Source organism: Canis lupus, chromosome 4, assembly GCF_048164855.1.
Source record: "Canis lupus baileyi chromosome 4, mCanLup2.hap1, whole genome shotgun sequence".
Taxonomy (NCBI): domain Eukaryota; kingdom Metazoa; phylum Chordata; class Mammalia; order Carnivora; family Canidae; genus Canis; species Canis lupus.
The window spans coordinates 27,426,122-27,445,824 of NC_132841.1; the positions used below are offsets into that span (position 1 = coordinate 27,426,122).

The 19,703-nt window shown below is 38.6% G+C and overlaps 2 long non-coding RNA genes across 2 annotated transcripts in view; one reads left to right on the top strand and one right to left on the bottom strand.

The window, feature by feature from the left end:
- Positions 1 to 1,407: 1,407 nt before the first annotated feature.
- The window catches only part of LOC140632065 (uncharacterized), a 56,390-nt gene continuing 38,094 nt past the window's right edge, over positions 1,408 to 19,703 (bottom strand). The window contains exons 2-4 of the long non-coding RNA XR_012029578.1: positions 6,192 to 6,350; positions 5,288 to 5,451; positions 1,408 to 3,460 (exon numbers count right to left, since the gene is read on the bottom strand). This is a non-coding gene — a long non-coding RNA (uncharacterized lncRNA). The remainder of the gene's footprint in view (positions 3,461 to 5,287; positions 5,452 to 6,191; positions 6,351 to 19,703) is intronic.
- LOC140632064 (uncharacterized) overlaps positions 10,785 to 19,703 on the top strand; it is a 28,779-nt gene continuing 19,860 nt past the window's right edge. Inside the window, exon 1 of the long non-coding RNA XR_012029577.1 lies at positions 10,785 to 11,084. This is a non-coding gene — a long non-coding RNA (uncharacterized lncRNA). The remainder of the gene's footprint in view (positions 11,085 to 19,703) is intronic.

Consider the following 19,703-nt stretch of genomic DNA (forward strand, 5'->3'; position numbering starts at 1 on the left):
GATACCTAGTGCAATGCCAGATGTAAGGGTATGTGTTTAATTACAAGTCAAATAAGTAAACGTAGAAAGGCTAACTCCAAAGTTAAACCTAGAACCAGCATTTTCCCCAACCACTCTAAGCCTAAAGGAAAAAGTCATGTTTTAATATGCTTTTCTTCTCTTGTAGGAGGTATTCTCTGGACAAGAAAGACCTTTCAACACCTCTACTTGAAGAAGGACAGAAATTTCTTCCCTCTAAAAAGAATCTAAAACCTGCTTCCAAAAAGGATTTTGTAAGCCAGGGAGAAACAGCCCCAAGCATGCAAACAAACATCCAAAATAGCAAAGTAAAATGACATTGAAAGGTGACCATGCCAGGAGTGCCAAGGAGCTTAAGAAAGTCGTCTTGGGGAGGCCTTGAAGCGAGGTCTCCTACCAAGTTCCCTGCAGTGCCTTGATCACATGGGTTGGATTTTGGAAATGTATCTGCCTCCTTGTTCCTGGCCAACCATCCCCTCAGCCAAAACCAACTGGGACACAGGAATGTCTTCCAAAGGAGTGTGAATGTTACAATTGGCCCCTTTATGAGCCTTCCTGGAAGTCCGGTGGTGCTCCAGCCCCCGGCTGGGATTCACAAGCTGCGATGAGCCTTTGACATGAACTAGTTGTTCTTCCAGGCCAGGACTCAGCCCCTGGAAAGTGGAAAAACACCCCTGAGACAGATGGGAGCAGTTCAAGAAGACAGGGTGGGATGCAGCCGTGGGCCAGATCCCTTCAGAGGAAGGACAAACATGGGGTCACTGATTTGGTGTGAAATAAGAGCAAAAGTACCTGCTGACTAGTTTCACAGAACAGTGAGCCTCTTGTGGTGGAGAGAAATGAGGAGAATTCAACTTCGCAGCTGCCCAGGTCTGGGTAAGACTGAGGCTGCCTGGGACCAAGAGGCTGACTTACTCGTTGGCATTTCTGCCATCACCGGGCTCTCGATAAACCCCTTGCAAAGCATATTTGGGATTATTTGAGTTCTCAGACTCTGAAAGACCAGTGTTTCGTGGCCCATACTAAGCATGACACTTTAGGCAAAGAATTGACTTAGCTATATATGGTTTATTCCCACTTGTGAATTGAATCATGGTTAATTTAGCTTATTGGCTTTTAACAAACATGAGTAAAACCCAGTTCTTTTCCTTTAGGTACGTACAGTCTGCGAAAGGTCGATGGATATGGACTCAAGCAATCAAAATGGCAGAACATGATGATGAACTCACAAAGGCCAATGGGGAACACAGGAGAATGGGTGCAAAATTCAATTTTTTTTTTTTTTACAGTTTTATTTTTTTTTTATTGGTGTTCAATTTACTAACATACAGAATAACACCCAGTGCCCGTCACCCATTCACTCCCACCCCCCGCCCTCCTCCCCTTCCAACACCCCTAGTTCGTTTCCCAGAGTTAGCAGTCTTTACATTCTGTCTCCCTTTCTGATATTTCCCACACATTTCTTCTCCCTTCCCTTAAAATCAAGAGAGCTTCACAGAGTTGGAGGTGTTTGAACTGAGATGCAAATTGTATCATGTGAGAGGGAAGCAGACAGCGCCTATCTCCCCCAACCTTCAGAGACTCCAAGAATGAATATACACATGATTATGTGGTTACAATGGTGGTGTTTACCTGGAAAATACATTATACACATAAGACCTTGGTCTTTGATAATCACTTAATACCACGACAATGTCCAGGGATCTGATATATCTCAATAGTCTTGTGTTAGTCACTCATGAAAACCCAACTAAGGTGTGATAAACACTATGTTAACCTCTGCTAGAGAAAACACATAGACCGTAGACAGAAGTTAAAGGTGCTGGCATTGACTTTCAGACAGAAAACTTCCACAGCTTTGGAACAATTTTAACATCTTCAATATCCTCAAAACACAATGTTTTACAAAGGGATAGTCAGGCTGAACTGATTTCAGATCCTCATTCTGCCAATGTGGCATGTGTCCTCTGGAGTGGGCTACCAGATTCTCCAGACCTGCATTTCTTCAGATGGGAAATGGTGAAGTATTTACTCACCACACAGAGTTGTTATAAAGAGTAGACAGTGATGCTTGTAAAACCCCAGCACAATCAGGCCCACACTACAGGCTGGCACCCCTTCTAAAACATCAGAATTATGATTCATTTTTTTAAAGGTTTTACGTATTTATTCAGGAGAGATACAGAGAGAGAGGCAGACACATAGACAGAGAGAGAAGCAGGCGCCCTGCGGGGAACCTGATACGGGACTCGATCCCAGGACCCCGGGATCACGCCCTGAGCCGAAGGCAGACACTCAACCACTAAGCCACCCAGGTGCCCCTTGACTCTTGATAGGCTTAATTCAAGCTATCGGTCCTGATCCCCTATCTGAGTGCTATTGTTCTTACTTCCTACCTCAACTTCCGATTGTGTAGAAGTATAACCCAAACTCCCTGGATTTGTCTAAGTTTCTTGTAAGCTCTGGGCTATGGCTAACTGAGCCACACATGACTGTGTGGAGGCTGCAGCCACTAGGAAAATTAGCTTACTCCCTCCTTCACTCTCCTACCAGTTTCCCACTGGCAACTCCCCCAGATATTCTCTCCAGAAAGAGCTCTCATCTAGTTACTTTAATACATTTTTATCACCTCTCATCACCAGAATTTGAGAGTAAAGAGAGCCAGAGCAGGTCAAAGGTTTTGATTTGTATAGGCCTAGATCAAGCTGTAGGAAAGTCCAGAATTTTATGGTATTGAGAGAGCCTACTCTCAGAAAGTTGGTCCCACAATGACTGTATCAGCCCACATCACCCTGTCAATAAATTTGTTAGTGCAGGCACTGCTGCCAGACACTGCTGCCAAGGAACAGGGACCTACTGGAGACAGCCTGACAAGAAGCATCTTTAATTTTTGAAGTGTGGACCACAAACACCCTTTTATCAAGCGTGAAAAGTCATTTGTGCTACTCAACAACAACAACAAAAAAAAATGCAGATTCATGAGACTCATTGCAGACCTACTGGATAGGGTGGTGAATTGCTTTGTTTGACACATTCTCCAGTTGATTCTGATGTCACTATAGTTTGGTATTTGCCATTCAGACAAGAAGAACAGGGGCTTTCCGCCACCATTAAGTGATGGCCATCAATATGCTTAGTAGTTATGAAAAGACACAGTGGCTAGGCCTGAGGCAAGCTAGAGGGGCTGATGAGGTCATGGTTAGAAGAGAGCCAGAATTCTGGAAGAAAACGAGTAGTCTAGAGTGTGTTCTGTTTGGTGTGGAGGGGATGGCAGATACCTAAGGCCAGGACCAGACCAGAGGTCAGAATCATGCTGAGAAGACACCACAGAGCAAGCAGCAGTAAGAAGATAGGTAGTTAGACAAAAGCAATAAAACTATCCTGCCATTTCTAGAGGTGCCATGAGTCCTTTGGGTATTCTCGAAGGTGCTTGCTTCAGCTCCTAGAGGAAAAGAAAGCAAGATATAAGAAGCCCAACCAGAGAGGAATAAGATAACCCTTGGCCATTTGTTTACAAAATCCTCCAGACAATCCTGAATCTCAGTGTCCAGCTCCTGTTCTGTCACTTATCTGATCACGGGGCATTAAACACCAGCCACGGGTCACATCGGTGTAAGGAGCAGAGCCATACATCAGACAGTGTCCTCCACATTTTGGATATTAATCCTGACAGAAAAATCTTTAGCATTGTATGGATTAGTCAATGTAAATTCATTAACTACTTGTCATGACTATAATATAATCTGGCCTGACGGTAAAGACTCGACAGCACGGTTGTTAATCAAATCTCTGCAGAAAACAACGCATTTCTGTTTAGGCTCAACAAATGCTCCTCCTGCCAGATCAGAAGCTAGGGCCTTTAGGGGAGAAATGTTCTCCATCACACATCCCTGGTAGGGACCCTCCTGTCCTCAGAAGAGCTTCATGGCCACAAATAGTTGGAAGTCACCTTCCATTTCCTGTAAACCTCGCACCCTCCATGCAATGAAAGTCCGTCAATCTCCGGGCTTCATCAGTGAGAAGTTCACAGACAATAAAGCAGAATGTTTTCTGCAGGGTTGAACATTTTCTCCCAGGATGAGTCATTACCAGGTTTTAATCATGCTCATTAGGCAGCCATTAGAGTCCTGTCCAGCTTTTCACCGCCAGAGATGAGAGGAGAGAATGATTGTAGTAGGGGCTGCACCCTACTTGGTGAAATACTCACCATCTGTTCCCAGTTGTAACTCCCTGTGTGAAGCACCTTGGTTTATGGCCACAGCCGTCTTAGATCCCTAGCACCGAACCTATTGTTTCTCTAGAATGAGCCAGCCTGAGCCCACCAGAATTTGAAATGGCCAGATTTTGACATCCACTGAAATCAGGGGCAAGCCAGCACCGACTTACCAATCACGAGGCTTCCATTTCAGCAGAAAAATACATTTGAATTTCCACAGCTTGGAGCATGAAGGAGCCAGTGAGAATGTGGCTTTGAAACAAACAAGCTCAGTGGAAATTGCTATGAACCTGTTTCTTTTCTGTTCTGGAAGCAACTGCCACTGACACACAGGGTGAATATTCAAGATTTCTAATATCTTACCATCTGTATACTATTCTCCATCTCTCTCAGTTTGATTGTCTCTGATTGGACTGTTCTGTGTTCTTTTGTTCTCGTACAGATCGATGTTTCATTTGAGTGGAGTACCTGACAGAGGGCTTCATACAAAATAGGTGTTTTGTAAAGTTTTGTTGAATGATGGAACAGCACATGTATAGTTTCTTAGCTAAGCCTTGGAAGATAAAGTGATTTCATTTACTTCTAGCATGAGAGGTTTATTTTTTTGTCCCTATGTTTAATGCCCCAAAACATTTTACCTACAGTAACCTATTACCCTTCCTCAGCCTTTTCATTTATAACCTGTTCATTTAGAATTATGTCTCTACTGTAGAATAAAACAAAATTAAGGTTTTTACTGTCCTTCCTTGTTGGTTAGGTATTAAATCCAGGCTTCCACTTTTGTCTTTCTTTTCTTTTTTTTTTTTTTTGTTATTTGTTTTTATTGAAGTTCGATTCGCCAACATATAACACCCAGTGCTCATCCCATTAAGTGCCCTCCTCAGTGCCCATCACCCAGTTACCCCAACCCCCTGCCCACCTCCCCTTCCGCAACCCTTTGTTTGCTTCCCGGAGTTAGGAGTCTCTCATGGTTTGTCTCCGTCTCTAATTTTTCCCACTCTTTCTTAAATTCGGACTCTAGTCCGTGTCAATTTCAGTGTTCGATTTTCCTACCTTTCTTTCCTGCTCTTGCTTAAATAACTCCATTAGTGCTCAGTGCAGTAAGATAGGGCATCTGGGTAGGCCTTTGACCTCTAACTTGATGACCTCTTCTTCCAATGTGGGAAGTCCAGTCACCAGGTCTTTCACCTGTAGCTTCTTTTTGCCTCCATATCTGACTAACAAGACAAGGTTTATTACAGGATCAAGAGAGCATAGGAAAAAGGAAAAGAACCCACAGAGAGCTTCAATTCTGTGCCTGCCAGTTATTGGGTATTTGTACCATGTTCATACGTTTTGGAAGCTGTTGAGGGAGATAGGGAAAAGCCTGGGGAAGATTATCCAATTGAGGTATTGGATTCTTCGAGCAATGCATTTATTTATTTCTTTATTGATCCTCCATTCAGATAAGTGATAGAATCACAATATTCTAGGATGTCAAGGCCCTTCCTTTGGTTCGTAAGGAAACCAAGGCACAGTGAGTGAGAGGCAGAGGTAAGACTAGAACTCAGAACTCAGGTCTTCCGGCTCCTGCTCTGAGCCCTTTTTGCAACTGTTTTGTAAGGGCTTGTAGGCTTGTGAGGGCAGGCAGTACCAGAGATGATACCGTCTCTGTAGGGGCCAGCCCAGCCCTGGGCTCACAGAGATGCCAGACCTTGCCTTTTGGTAAGATGTTTGACTGGAATCTCTTCAATCATGTCTTCCCCATTTATTCCTAGCATTTCTACCCCAGCTTGGGCTACTCAAGTCACTTCCTCACTTCAGTTGTGTGGCTTCCCTTACAGCTCAATCCCTGCCACCATCAGAGACCTGGTCTCCCTTTTTGTGACCAGGTCTCTCTCACAAGCTTGTCTTTGTTTCTGTTGGGTGAGCAGTATCAGGTAGTGACTAAGAGCTTGGGCCTTAGAATCAAGCTCACCTGGGGACACCTGGGTGGCTCAGTTGCTTAGGAGTCTGCCTTCAGATCAGGTCATGATCCTTGGGTCCTGGGATCGAGCCCCACATTGGGGCGGCGGCGGGGAGGGTGTCCACTGCTCAGCAGGAAGTCTGCTTCTCCCTCTCCCTCTGTGCTCTCTCTCTCAAAAAGAAAAAAAAAAAAAAATCAAGTTCACCAGGATTCAAGTCTCACAGTTTAGTTCAGAGACCTCAGGCAAGTTATCAAACTACTCTCAGCATCAGTTTCTTCATCTATGAAATGAGCATAATAGTAACTTTGTGTTTATGGAACAGTGAGAATTATATCACATGAAATATCAACTTCTGTTAAATTGGATGAAGTATGAGGCATGTGTGGCTCATGACAGGTGCTCAAAATCTGATAGCTGTTCACTACAACATACATCCATACTCGACATGGGGGGGTGGGTAATGGACTCAGAGCCAGAAAGCTATATTTGAAGATGTCCTACTCTTTATCTAATCCTGTTTCCTGATATCAAGCATTCCGTATTTCCTATAATGTTTTCTCAAATCATCTTGTGCTCAGAGATGGAAATGTATCCTTCATTTTGTCCACATTTACCAATCACCTGCTCTGTCACTTAAGCTCATGGACAGTAGACACTCTGCCTCCAGCCCTATGTCCTCTATGGAGCTGACATTGAGGGTAGTTCACAGATTCTATGACCTGAGGGCTCCAGAGGTGAAATATGACATTTTTTAGTTATATGGAAGGTACATCATTCAGGGAGGGAATGTGTCTGTAGTCCTGTCTCCTGGGGACCCCATAGGCTCCCTTTGTCTCACTCTAGAGGGAGTTTCAGTCCAAGCAACAACACATTTACATCTCTTTTACTCTAGAGTCACCTATACTCACAACAAGAGTTGAAATAAAGGAGTTTCTCAGTGGTAAAAAGAGGGAAGCCCTCTGGTTACTGACCTTGCATTGCTATGACAACACCCCACTCCCTCAGTGGATCATCTATGCCTTAACCACTTGAGAGTCACTCCCATTCTCTAGTTAGACTCAGACTGGAGCCTTCATTGGGTGCAAAGCCCAGGGGATCAGGGTAGCTCTAATCAGAATAGGAAAGAAATCTGAATTGGGAGACATCTCCAAACCCAGGAAATAAGCCCATTTTTAAAAAGTAGTGACTTTTGCACTTTATATAATTTTGTATTTCCATTAGAATAAGGTGAGCTCCAAGGATCATCCCTGCCTTGTATTGATTTACATCCACATAGTAGACATTCAATAAATATTTGTTGAACAATTGATTCCCAGTGTCTAGAGGTTATCTTCCAAAAGGAAGGGATTATTATATGCTAGGTACCACTGTACACACCTTACACGAATTAACCTCTCTATGCCTCAGTTTCCTTATCTGTAACATGGATGAAATATTAGGAATAATATTTACTGTCACATATTACATGTTAAGTCACTGGTCCACGTGGTTAAAAATGATGAAGCCATGGCTTAAAATCAGGCAATCTGGATATGAAGTCTTGGGTCTGTACTAACAGGGCTGCAGAGCCACCTTAATGGAGAAGTAAGGCCTGGGCCATCTGTCCTTATGGGTGCTTATGTCTCCCTACCCCCGTATGGTATGTTCTGGTAAAATAACATCAAAATGACTATTTTGCTAGCTTCATGGGGAAAGAATACACACCAAATTGCAAGCTTGAAGGAGGAAGTTAGTGCTAGTCTCTGCCATGTGACAGTCCTATGGAAAACTCTAGATTTGAAGTACTCCAGGGCTCTTCCCTACTCTCTCAAGTACTTCACTAAGTCATGAGCTAGACTAATCTCCACAAGCACAAGGACAAATTCTATCCCATTATCCTATAGCTTTGTTGCCCAGCCCAGTGCCTGGCAACAGCAAGGGCTAAAAAACAAACTTGCTGAATGAATGAATGAATGATGAGATTACTGTGTACTGGGTGGGGATTGTTTTAAAAGAAAGAGCACAAAGTGTAACAATTCAGGGTTCAGAGAGAACAAGCCAATAGATAGAGTGTTTGGTTTTTTTTGTTGTTTTTTTGAGACTCAAGTTTTGAATCAAATCCCAGATCTCCAATTCCAGAAGAGATGACAAAAATAATTATCTTTAAAACTCACATCAGGTAGTGTGACTTTTCTTTGGAAATTTTTGGTACACAGCTTTGAGAGTGCCAGTTGGGAGGGAAGATTTTTTTTTTTTTTCCTAATAAAACAGTGCAGAGCACTTCAATTATCCCTGGGAAAAGGGCTGTCTGTACTTCCCTCCTCCAGCCTTTCACTGAACTCTGCCCGCCTCATGAGAAACTACGGGACAGAACAAGATGCATCTGCTTCTTTCTTTTTCCTCTAATAAAGTTTGTCATTAACTGAAAACTAAAATGCCATGCTCTTCCCTGAATGATTAATGCCCAGCTCGCCTCTCCAAGTTTTGGACTCCGAGCCCTCCCTGAGAAACGGAGCCCCGTTGCTCTCCCTTCCCAGGAATGCCACATCCAACACATGTGCAACCACACACACACAAGGCACGTGTGTGCAAGAGCACACCACACACACTCACAGCCATGGCAGTCTGCTCCATGCATGCTTCTATCAGCCTGGGCCAACATGCTCAGCTGAGGGAGGGGGATTTTGGCCTCTGCCTCTTTTAGGGCCTTCTGGATTGTGTTGTTGTTGTTGTTGTTGTTGTTGTTGTTGTTGTTGTTTTGGGGGGGTTTCAACCTGCAAGTGGCAACAGCGGAGATCAAAGTTACCCTTTCTCTTCTTTGGTGAATCTAGCAAAATGCAGAACATTGCAGAGCTAGCTATCTTTGATAAGAGAGCCATTCCAGCCTGCCTGGAAAGACATGGAGAGACAGGCTGCTCCATCCTATCCCTGAAGCGTAAGTAGCATCCCCGTGCACTCCACGAGGATGGGGATCTTTGCTCGTTTTGTTTATGGAGGCACCCTAAGTCCTTACAAGTATGCATGATACTTACTAGATGCTCAAGAAAGACATTTTTGAAAATTATGAATAATTCTGGGTAGTCGTTAGAAAAACACATCCTCTTCCCTCACATACACTGCCTGGAATATTCTTTGATTTCTACCCCTACAGAATGCCATGTGTATCTTGGAGCCAGCACACTCTCATCTCCTCTTTCCCATTTTGCATAGTTTCCACCCCAGGTGTAGGGAATACTCCCCCTTCCCAGTCCTCCTAGCACTTTACCTATTTGTCTTTTCTTAAAGAAATGAGCACACTTAGTTGTGTTTCTAACTTACATTTTTTTGTACCCTACTAGCAAAAAGGTTTTTCTAATGAGACATCCCATTTGTTCATTTTCATGTCCCCCCGCATTTACTAAAATTATTGCCAGTCACTATAGCCCAGTGACTGAAAAGCTCTGGAACCAAGTTACCTATTTGCTAACGAGGCAAACTTGGTCAATTTCTAACTTCATTCTTTGTTCCCTTTTTTTGTAACATGGTGATACTAACAGTATCTATCACATAGTACTTGTCAGGGCTTTAATGAATAAATACGCATAAAGCTCTTTGGACTTGGCTTTGAGTAAATTAAGCTCTCAATAAATATACACTTTTCATTTTTATTTAGAGTGGTGCTTATAGTTGGCATTTGCTCTGAATGTCTTTTTTTAAATGGACTTGTCTTCAGTTGTTTAGTATTCAAACAATCTCTCCCAATAGTAAACCTTGATTTTTGTGAACCGATCTCACTCTCAATCAGAAGACCTTTCTGATAAAGTCAATCTGAGTTAGACTTTCCATCACTCATCACAGGAAGGATTCTAACTACACAAAGTTGATAAACATTTGTTGGACCGACAAGTTAATTGTTGAAAATCTGCTCTGCATTTTGTTCAGGGGGAGGAAAGCTAAATCTCATAGTGTAGGAAAGCCTAACAGTGGCAACCAAATAGATTCATTCAACTAATTAGCCTTGACGACCAGGTCATGCTCACTTCTGCAAAGCCTCAGCCCCGTAGCACCTGAGATGTATTTGCACAAACATTCTAGTTCTCGCGAAACACATTCATACCCTTGAAATTTCTTGGCCTGTCCTATCATGAGGGGCAGGTATTGTCAACTTTGAGTCACTTGACTGACTCAGGTAAAAGATTAACAAAGTTGATAGGTAGAGGGAAAAAATAACATTACTAAGTACTAGACTATAATGAATTTAATAGAAATTCTAAATAAAACGACCATATGTTCATACACATTTGGGAAAAGCCAGTATAAACCAAAATAAAACAAGAGATTTTTAAAATTTTAGTCCAGGATTTTCAATCCTTACTGTCATTCACCAGGGACTGTAGAATACAGACTATTTTGAGGTAATTGGACCACAGAATATTTTCTTCTAAAACCCTCTTTTCCATCCTGGTGTTCCTAGGAACACAATTTGAGAAATAATGATATTCCTAAGACAGATCTTGGAGGCAACAGTAAACCTTTTGTAATTTTTTTCCCCTATTTGTCTTTTTAAAAGTTTTTTTTTATTATTTTCTCTAGCCTATTAAATTTCATAGTTTTCATATAAACACTCCACAAATGGTGTCCATATGAGTATGACATCCTCTGATTCATTTGGGGGAATAACTGCTATCTTCCTGGGTGGGATAATGTCTTTCATCTGTAGAATGTGAAAGACCGTGGTGTGTGGAGCATTGACATGCCACTAGCAAGATAAGTCTTCCTGCCACCAAGAGAAGTGCCTTTTCCCAATTTAGGGGGGCTCTAATTCCTTTTGACAGACTCACGGGTGTGCTGTGTCTGGTATATATTTTCAAGCTCTGGAAATTGGATCCAATTCTTCAAGCCAAGACTTCCTTTTAAAGGCAACCCCATGAGCCAAAAAACAAATGGTGAGTATTCACTCTTCTTTACTAACAGCATTGCTTTGCTAATACTCATTTGTTGAGTTTCTTTACTTATACTTTGCTTGGAACTTGGCCATACTGTGATTGGTTATTCTAAGCAGAAAGGGAAGTAGAGCAGCTCTAGAAATGTTGACTTCATCACAATGTTCTTCATTTCCCAGTTAAATGCCCTGGTACTTGTTGCCCTATGTATTCTTATCAGGCCACTTCTCTGTGGTTTCACATGGTGTCTGGTACCTACTGCTATTAAATATTTACAGGCTGCCAGCACACAATGCATGACACATAACAGACCTACATTGGATTGAGCATCTACCCAGCAATTTACAATTCTCTTGTTGTGAGTTTCTGATGGAGAGAATATCACAAACAGCAGGAGGAAATCTTATCCACCAGAAGGATGATACAGAAGGAACACTCTCTTTCAAAGATCTCCCTCTTTAAGAGGAAATTCAGCCCAATAATACAGAGGTCATCGGTAAAGGGATTGTGATTCTTATTTAAATATATGGGCAATGATAAGAAAAGAGGGCAAAGTGCAAATGATGGGCAAAGAAGGTAGGTGCTTCCCTTTCTCCTCATCCCCCAAAACAGTTTTCTCTATTATTAACATCTTGCATTGTTTATTATTAACTGAAGTCCATAGTTTATATCAGAGTTCGCCTTTTGTGCTGTAGAGCTTTGTGGGTTTTGACAAATGCATAATGTCGTGTATCCACCATTAAGGTATCACACAGAACAATTTCAATTATTGTGCTTCAATTTCTAATCCCTCCCCCCCAGCCCCCAACCGCGGGCAACTACCTTTTCCAAAATGTCATTTACTTAGAGTCACACAGTAAATAACCTTTGCAGATTGACTTCTTCCACTTAGTAATATAAAGATTCCTTCCAGTCTTTCACTGCTCGGTAGTTCTTTTTATTGCTGAATATTATTCCACTGCATCAATGTACCACAGTTTGTTGATCCAATGACTTTTTGAAAGACATCTTGGCTCTTCTGGATTTTGTCAATTATGAATACAGCTGCTGTAAACATTCACATGCAGATTTCCCTGTGGATGTAAATTTTTAATTCATTTGGGTCAATGTCTAGAAGTGCAATTACTGGATCACACATTAAAAATACGATTAGCTTTGAAAGGAACTGCCAGACCATTTTCCAGAGTGTCTGCACCATTTTGCATTTTCAGGGGCAATAAAGGAAAGTTCCTATGCATTGACATTCCTGCCATCATTTGATGTTGTCAGTGTTTTAGATTTTAGCTATTCTAATAGGTACATAATAACATCTAGTTATTTTAATTTGCAATTCCCTAATAATATATACTGTTGAGCGTCTTTTTGTATTATTTGCCATTTGTATAATCTTTCTTGAAGTCTATTTAGACCTTTTACTCAATTTCAAAGTTGAGCTGTGTGTTTTCTTCTTAGGTTTTAAGAGCTCTTCGTATATTTTCTCCCAGTCTGTGATTTCCTTTTTTCATTTCTTAACAATGACTTTCATAAAGAAAGCCTTTTTACTTTTAAGTCAAGTCCACCTTATTAATTTTTCCTTCATGGATTATGTTTTTGGTGTTACATCCAAAACGTCATTGACAAACCCAAGGTCACGTAGATTTCTCCTGTATTATTTTTAGGAGGCATATATTTGCATTTTATATTTAGAACCATGATCCATTTTTATTTAATTTCTGTGAAAGGTATAATGTCTATGTTTAGATTCATCTTGTTGCATGTGAATTGTCCAGTTATCCTAGAACCATTGGTTGAAAAACTATAGTTTCTGCATGTAATTATATCTGCTCCTTTGTCAAAGATCAGTTGACTATATTTGTGCGGATCTATTTCTTGGATTTCTACACTATTCCACTGATCTATTTGTCTACTCTTGATAATACCACACTGCTTGATTATTGTATCTCTATAGTAAGTCTTGAGATTGGGTAGTAGGGTCATTCAGATTTGACTGGGATTGAATTGAATCTAAGATCAAGTTGGGAAAATCTGACAGCTCAACAATATTGAGTTTTCTTATCCATAAACATGGAATATCTTTCCACTTATTTAGATCTATGATTTCTTTTATTACTGTTGTGTCATTTTCTTCATATATTTTTGTATATATATTATTTACATTTTTATACTATATACAATTTATATATTTATTATGTATTATATATATATATATAGTTGCTGTTCTTAAGTTTGAAATAGTTATTTCTCTATGTTTCTGGTGCCAATGTAAATGATGTTGAATTTATAAATTAAAATTCCAATTGTTCATTGGTGGCACATAGGAAAGTGATTGACTTTTTTTATATTACCATGTACTTGCTATAATTATTTCTTATTTCCAAGAGGTTTTATTTTTCATGGATTCTTTGGGATTTTCTACATAAACTATAATACCAGCTTCAAAAGAATACAGTTTCATTTATTCCTTCCCAATTGTATACCTTTTATTTCCTTTCCTTGTCTCATTGCATTAGCTAGGATTTCTAGTACAGTGTTAAATAGGATTAAATAGGGTTGGTTAGAGGGGACATCTTTCCTTGTTTCTGATATTACAGCAAAAACTTATACATATTAAATATATTGTTAGCTACAAGTTTTCTGTGGATGTGCATCAGTGGTGGAAGTTTCCCTTCATTCCTATCTTACTGAGAAATTTTATCATGAATAAAATGGATTCAGGATTGGATGAATTGGATTTTATTCAGTATTTTTTCTGCATCTATTGTTATGATCATCTGTTTCTTCTTTAGCCTAATGATGTTATGTATTACACAATTTGAGTTTTGTATGTTAAACTAGCCTTGTGTACCCGGGTACCTGGGATAATTCTCACTTGGTCATGCTCTATAGTGCTTTTTAGAGATTGATGGATTCAATTTGCTAATACCATGCTGAGAATTTTTGCATCTATGTTCATGAGAGATATTTGTTTATAGTTTGGGTTCTTATACTGTCTCTGCCTGGTTTTGGTATTAGGGTAATGCTGACCTCATGAAAAGTGATAGGAAATGTTCCCTTTAATTCTATTTTTCTGGACAAGATTATTGTTTGTTTGTTTTTTTAAAAAGGCATAAATGTCTGGTAGAATTGACCAAAAATACCATTTGGGTCAGGTGCTTTCTATTTGGGGAAGGTTATTCACATCTTTCTGTTTTTTGTTGTTGTTTTTGTTGTTGTCTTGTTTTTTTCTGCTACCATCACCCATTTCACTGGCCACTCCCTACCCCCTGCCTCTGGCAACCACCAATCTGTATTTATGAGTGTGAGTTTGGTTTGGTTTGTTAGATTCCACATATAAGTGAAATCATATAGTATTTGTCTTTCTTGGTCTCACTTTTTCCACTTACCATAATGTCCTCAAAGTCCATCCACGTTGTTAGAAATAGCAGCATTTCCTTCTTTTAGATAAATGTAGACATAGCTATCACACAAATATATATACCGCATTTTTATTATCCACTCATTCATGTATCAATGAACACTTAGGTGTTTCTATGTCTTTGCTAATGTAATTAATGTAGCAATAAACATGGAGGAGCAGACACCTTTTTGAGATAATGATTTCATTTCCTTCAGATAAATACCCAGAAGTGGAACTACTGGATCATATGGTAGTTCTATCTCCAATTTTTTGAGAAGCCTCCATACTGTCTTTCATGGTGGTTATACCAATTTACATTTCCATCAGTGGTGCACAAGGTTTCCTTTTCTCTCCATCTTTGTGGAATAACATTTGTTATTTCTTGCTTTTTAAAAAAATAATAGCCATTCTAACAGGTGTGAGATGATATCTCATTGTGTTTTTATTTGCATTTCTCTGCATTTTCCATTGTTCATTCTTGATTCAATTTCTTAACTAGATATAGGCCTATTCAGGTTATCTATTTCCCCTTGTGTGAGTTTTGGTGGATTTGTGTCATTCAAAGAATTGGTTCATCTCAGTTATCACATTTGTGGGCATAGAGTTGTTAATAATAGAATTTCATTATCCTCTTAATGTCCATGGGATCAGTAGTGTTGGCCTCTCTTACATTTCTGATATCAATCATTTGAGTTTTTTTTTTTTTTTCTTCTCTCTCTCTCTCTTTTGTTTTTCTTCACTAGCCTGGCTAGCTGTTTATCAATTTTATTGATATTTGCAAAGAACTGGGTTTTGTTTTCATTGATTTTCCCCACAGATCTTCTTATTTTAATTTCATTGATTTCTGCTCTCATTTTTTTTTTCCTTCTCTTCTTACTTTAGATCAAATTGGCTCTTCTTTTGCTAGTTTCCTAAGTGGAAGCTTTGGTTATTGACTTTGATCTTTCTCCTTTTCTACCATGTGCATTCAATACTATAAATTCCCTTTCGACCATTGTCTTTGCTGCCTCCACACATTTTGGTAAGTTGTATTTTCATTTTCATTTGGTTCAAGATATTTTAAATTTTCTCTTGACACCTGTTTGAACCGTGCGTTATTTAGAAGTGTATTGTTTAATTTCCAAGTACTTTACTATTTTTCCAGCTATCTTTCTGTTATTGATTTTCAATTTAATTCTATTGTGGTCTGAGAGACTACTTTCTATTATTTCTATTCTCTTAAATATGTAATAGTATGTTTTATGGCCCAGAACGTGGTTTATCTTGGTAAATGTTCCACGTGTGCTTGAGAAAAATACATATTCTGCTGTTGTTGGATGAAATATTTTATAAATGTCAACTAGATTCAGTTGATTGACGGTGCTGTTCTGTTCAACTACACTGTCATATAGTTGCCCCCCAGATCTGTTGATTATTTTAGAGTGGTATTGAAGTCTCCAACTATAATAATGAATTTTTCTACTTCTTGTAAGCCTATTAGGTTTTATCCAATGTATTAAAATACATACTCTCTGTTGTTAGATATATACACATTTATATATATTATATTCTTCTTGGAGAATTCACCCTTTTATCATTATGTAATGCCTCTCTTTATCCCAGATAAATTTCTTTGCTCTGATATTTGCTCTGGGTGAAATTAATGTAGCTGCTCCAATTTTGATTAGCTTTAGCATAGTAGTACATCTTTCTCTATCCCTTTACTTTTAATATAATACTATTTTTGTTATTTAAAGTTGGTTACTTGTAGACAACATAGAATTGGTACTTGTTTTTTTTTTTTTTTCAATTCACTCTCACCATCTTTCTTTTAATTGGTATTTTTAGATCACTCACATTTTAAATGAGCATTGATATAGTTGTCTTAATATCTACCATATTTGTAACTATTTTCAATCATTTGTTCTTATTGTTTCTTTTCTTGTCTTCCACTTTTCTCTGATTTTCATTGAACATTTTATATAATTCCATTTTCTCTCTATCTCAGCATATCAATTATAAATTTTAATAAATTTAGTGATTTCACTAGGGTTTTCAATATAAATTTACAATGAACCCAAGTCCACTTTCAAATAACACTTTACTACTTCATGACTAATATAGGTATTTTGTACGACAGTCTTTCCATTTCCTCTCTTCTGTCTCTTATAACCTGTTGCCAATTATTTCACCTATCTATAAATGACAGTTACTGAATACACTGCTGCAATTGTTGTGAACAAGCTGCCATCTGTTAGATCAATTAAAAATAAGAAAAATTTAAAATTTAAATTTGCTTCCTTTATTTCTTTTGTGGCAGTTTTTCTTTGATTATGCAGGACTGGATTTCTGCCCTATATCATTTTCCTTTTCTCTAAATAACTATCTTAACATTTCTTTCAAGGCAGGTCTTGTCGAGATGTTCCCTGAATATTTTTTTTTTTTTTGAGAACATCTTTAGTTATTCTTCTCTACTTTTGAAGGATAATTTTGCAGGATACAGAATTCTAGGTTGGTGAGGGTTTTTCTTTTTCATTTCAACACTTTAAATGTTTCACTCCATTTTTCTTGTTTACATGGATTCTATAATTTTAACTTTGTTCCTTTATATGTAAGTTACCCCCATCCTCTTGCTTCCTTCAAGATTTTCACTATTTTGAAATTTTACTTTCTGTTGTTTGAATATGATATTCTTGGTTGTAGGTTTTGTAGTATTTACTCTTTTTCTTTTTTGCTAAGATTTCTGGATCTAAGGTTTAGTATATATCTTAATTTTAGAAATTACTCAGCCATTAGTATTCAAATATTTCTTCTGCTGTTTTTTTTTTCACTGGTTTCTCCTCTGGTATTCCCAATATGTACATGTTGTATCTTTTGTAATTGTCCCACAGTTCTTGGATGTTCTGTGCCCTTTTTTTTCACTCATAAAATGAATGAAAGACTTTATCTTTCACAAATTAAATCTTTGTGAAGTTTTGATGGATGTATCTGCAATTTACCAAGTCTTTTCTCAGCTGTGTCCAGTCTACAGATGACCCCTTCAAAGGCACTTTTAATTAGTGTTATAGTGTTTTTTAATTCTCACATTCCTTTTTGATTCTTTCTTATGGTTTCCATATTTCTGCTTACATTAGCCAGCTGCTCTGTAGTATATACCTTTTCCATCAGAACCATAGAGTATTAATCAAAATTATTTCAATTTTCTTGTCTGGTAATTATAAATCTCTACCATAGTGAGTTGGAATTCAGCAATTTCAGTTCCAATGCTTGCTTTGTCTCTTTAAACTGTGTTTTGCCTTTTAGCATGCCTTACCACTTCTTGTTGAAAATCAGACATGATATATTGGGTTAAAAAAACTGAGGTAAATAGGTCTCTAGGGTAGATTTTTATGTTTATCAGGCTGAAGTTAGGCTGCATTTGCTGTTTGCTGTAGCTATAGGCATCAGAGGCTGAAGTTGCTGTTTGTATCCTTGTTTTTGCCTTCCCTAATGTCTTTGAGTTTCCTGAGAGACTTCTTAAATAGAGTGTGAGCCTTGAATTACTTTTACCTATAAAGCACTCTTCTAGAGGAGCCTTACTAACATGGTGGTAAAGGAGATGGTGGAGTATTCTATAGTCCTGTAATTAGTTATCTTTGTTTCAGCGAACTGTGACCTCTAGAAGAGCTGCACATGGACATTTCTATTCTCCTATGTGAAAGGCTAGAGAGGCCTGGAGTTGGAATATTTCTTCTTTCAGGTCAGCTAGTTTCTGGTAATCTTAAATCATTAGGTTCTGGTAAAATAATTTCTTTTCTTTTTTAAATCTATTTTCTTTCTTTCTTTCTTCCTTTCTTATTGAGGTGTAATTATATTGAAGTACAATATAATTAAACATTATATTAGTTTCAAGTGTGCAGCATGATGATTTGATATTTGTATATTTTGTCAAATGATGACCACAGTAATCTAGTTAACATCTGTCACCATACATAATGGCTCTAAGGCCATTGTTCATGGCAGTACAAAATAGTTTACTTTTAGGGAAGGCCTTTGTTGAGGAGAATGGAATATTCTAGGGGCATTTCAATAACGCTTTCTTACTCACTCTCATTGCCAATTCCCACCAGAAGCTCAAGGACATTTTTCTCCAAAGTATATTCTGAGAATCTTGTGAGACTCCTGATAAAGTTCACAAAAGTACATGGTCTTCCACCTTCACTCTAAGACTTTGTCTTTCAAACTAGTCTGCACTAAGCCCCAGAAATTTTTAAATTATGGTTTGAGTGCTCCTACTAGAACTAGCTCCAGTGGCAACCTCTGCTCCAAGGCTTCTGTTCACAGTAAACTATGATTCTCTATAACCTCCTCTTTCTCCAGCTTTCAGGGCAGTGGTTTACCTTATAACTGCAATTCTCTGATGACCCAGGAAGAATTGCTGATTTTCACTTTAGTAGTTTTTTTTTCCTTGTCATGAGCATGGGAGCGACAACTTCCAAGTTCTAACTTGACAGACTAGAAATTAGAACTCAATTTCATATACTTTGGAGGAAAGCATAAATATCACTGATACTTCCCGCATTTCATTTGCTATCTATATGACTTAATTTCTATTCTACTAGAAATTCCTTCCCTACCTCCAATTAATTATGAAAGTCTTACCACTCAGTCAAGGCCCACCTCAAATGTTTTTCCATTACTCCACAGTGGTATTCTTGGCACCAAACTTTGTAGTACTTAGTCCCTATGCAATCTACCTGACTCAAACTTTTATTTTGCTTTGACCTTTTTCTGATCATTTTAGGACCTGAACTTTTTCAAGAAAGTGCATGGGAAAACCCTTGGGAGAACTAAAACAACCTGGGAGTTGATATCATTTCTTTCTTCCTGAGAGTCTCCTGAGACCTTGCAGAATAAGGTCAGAGACAAGAAAGTCCATGTCCTTTCTTCCTCTAAATTTTAAGCTTCCAGTCATCCATAAGGTCACTTTGTAAGAATAAGAAAAAGGCCGGTGTTCCTTCCGTAAGAACTTAAGCTCCATTTTTCATACACTAGCATAGTGATTTTGTGAGAACAAGTTATCTGTAGGGAAATCTTGTAATAATGCATACCTATGATCTTACATTGTCAATAGAATCCTCTTAGATATGTATGTGTAACCTATACATTCTGACTGAGATGCCCTGCTTCTAATTTCTTAAAGCATTTAAAAGTGATTCTCAGCCAGAACCATAAAATAAAAGATCTCTGAATCTCTTTTATTAAAT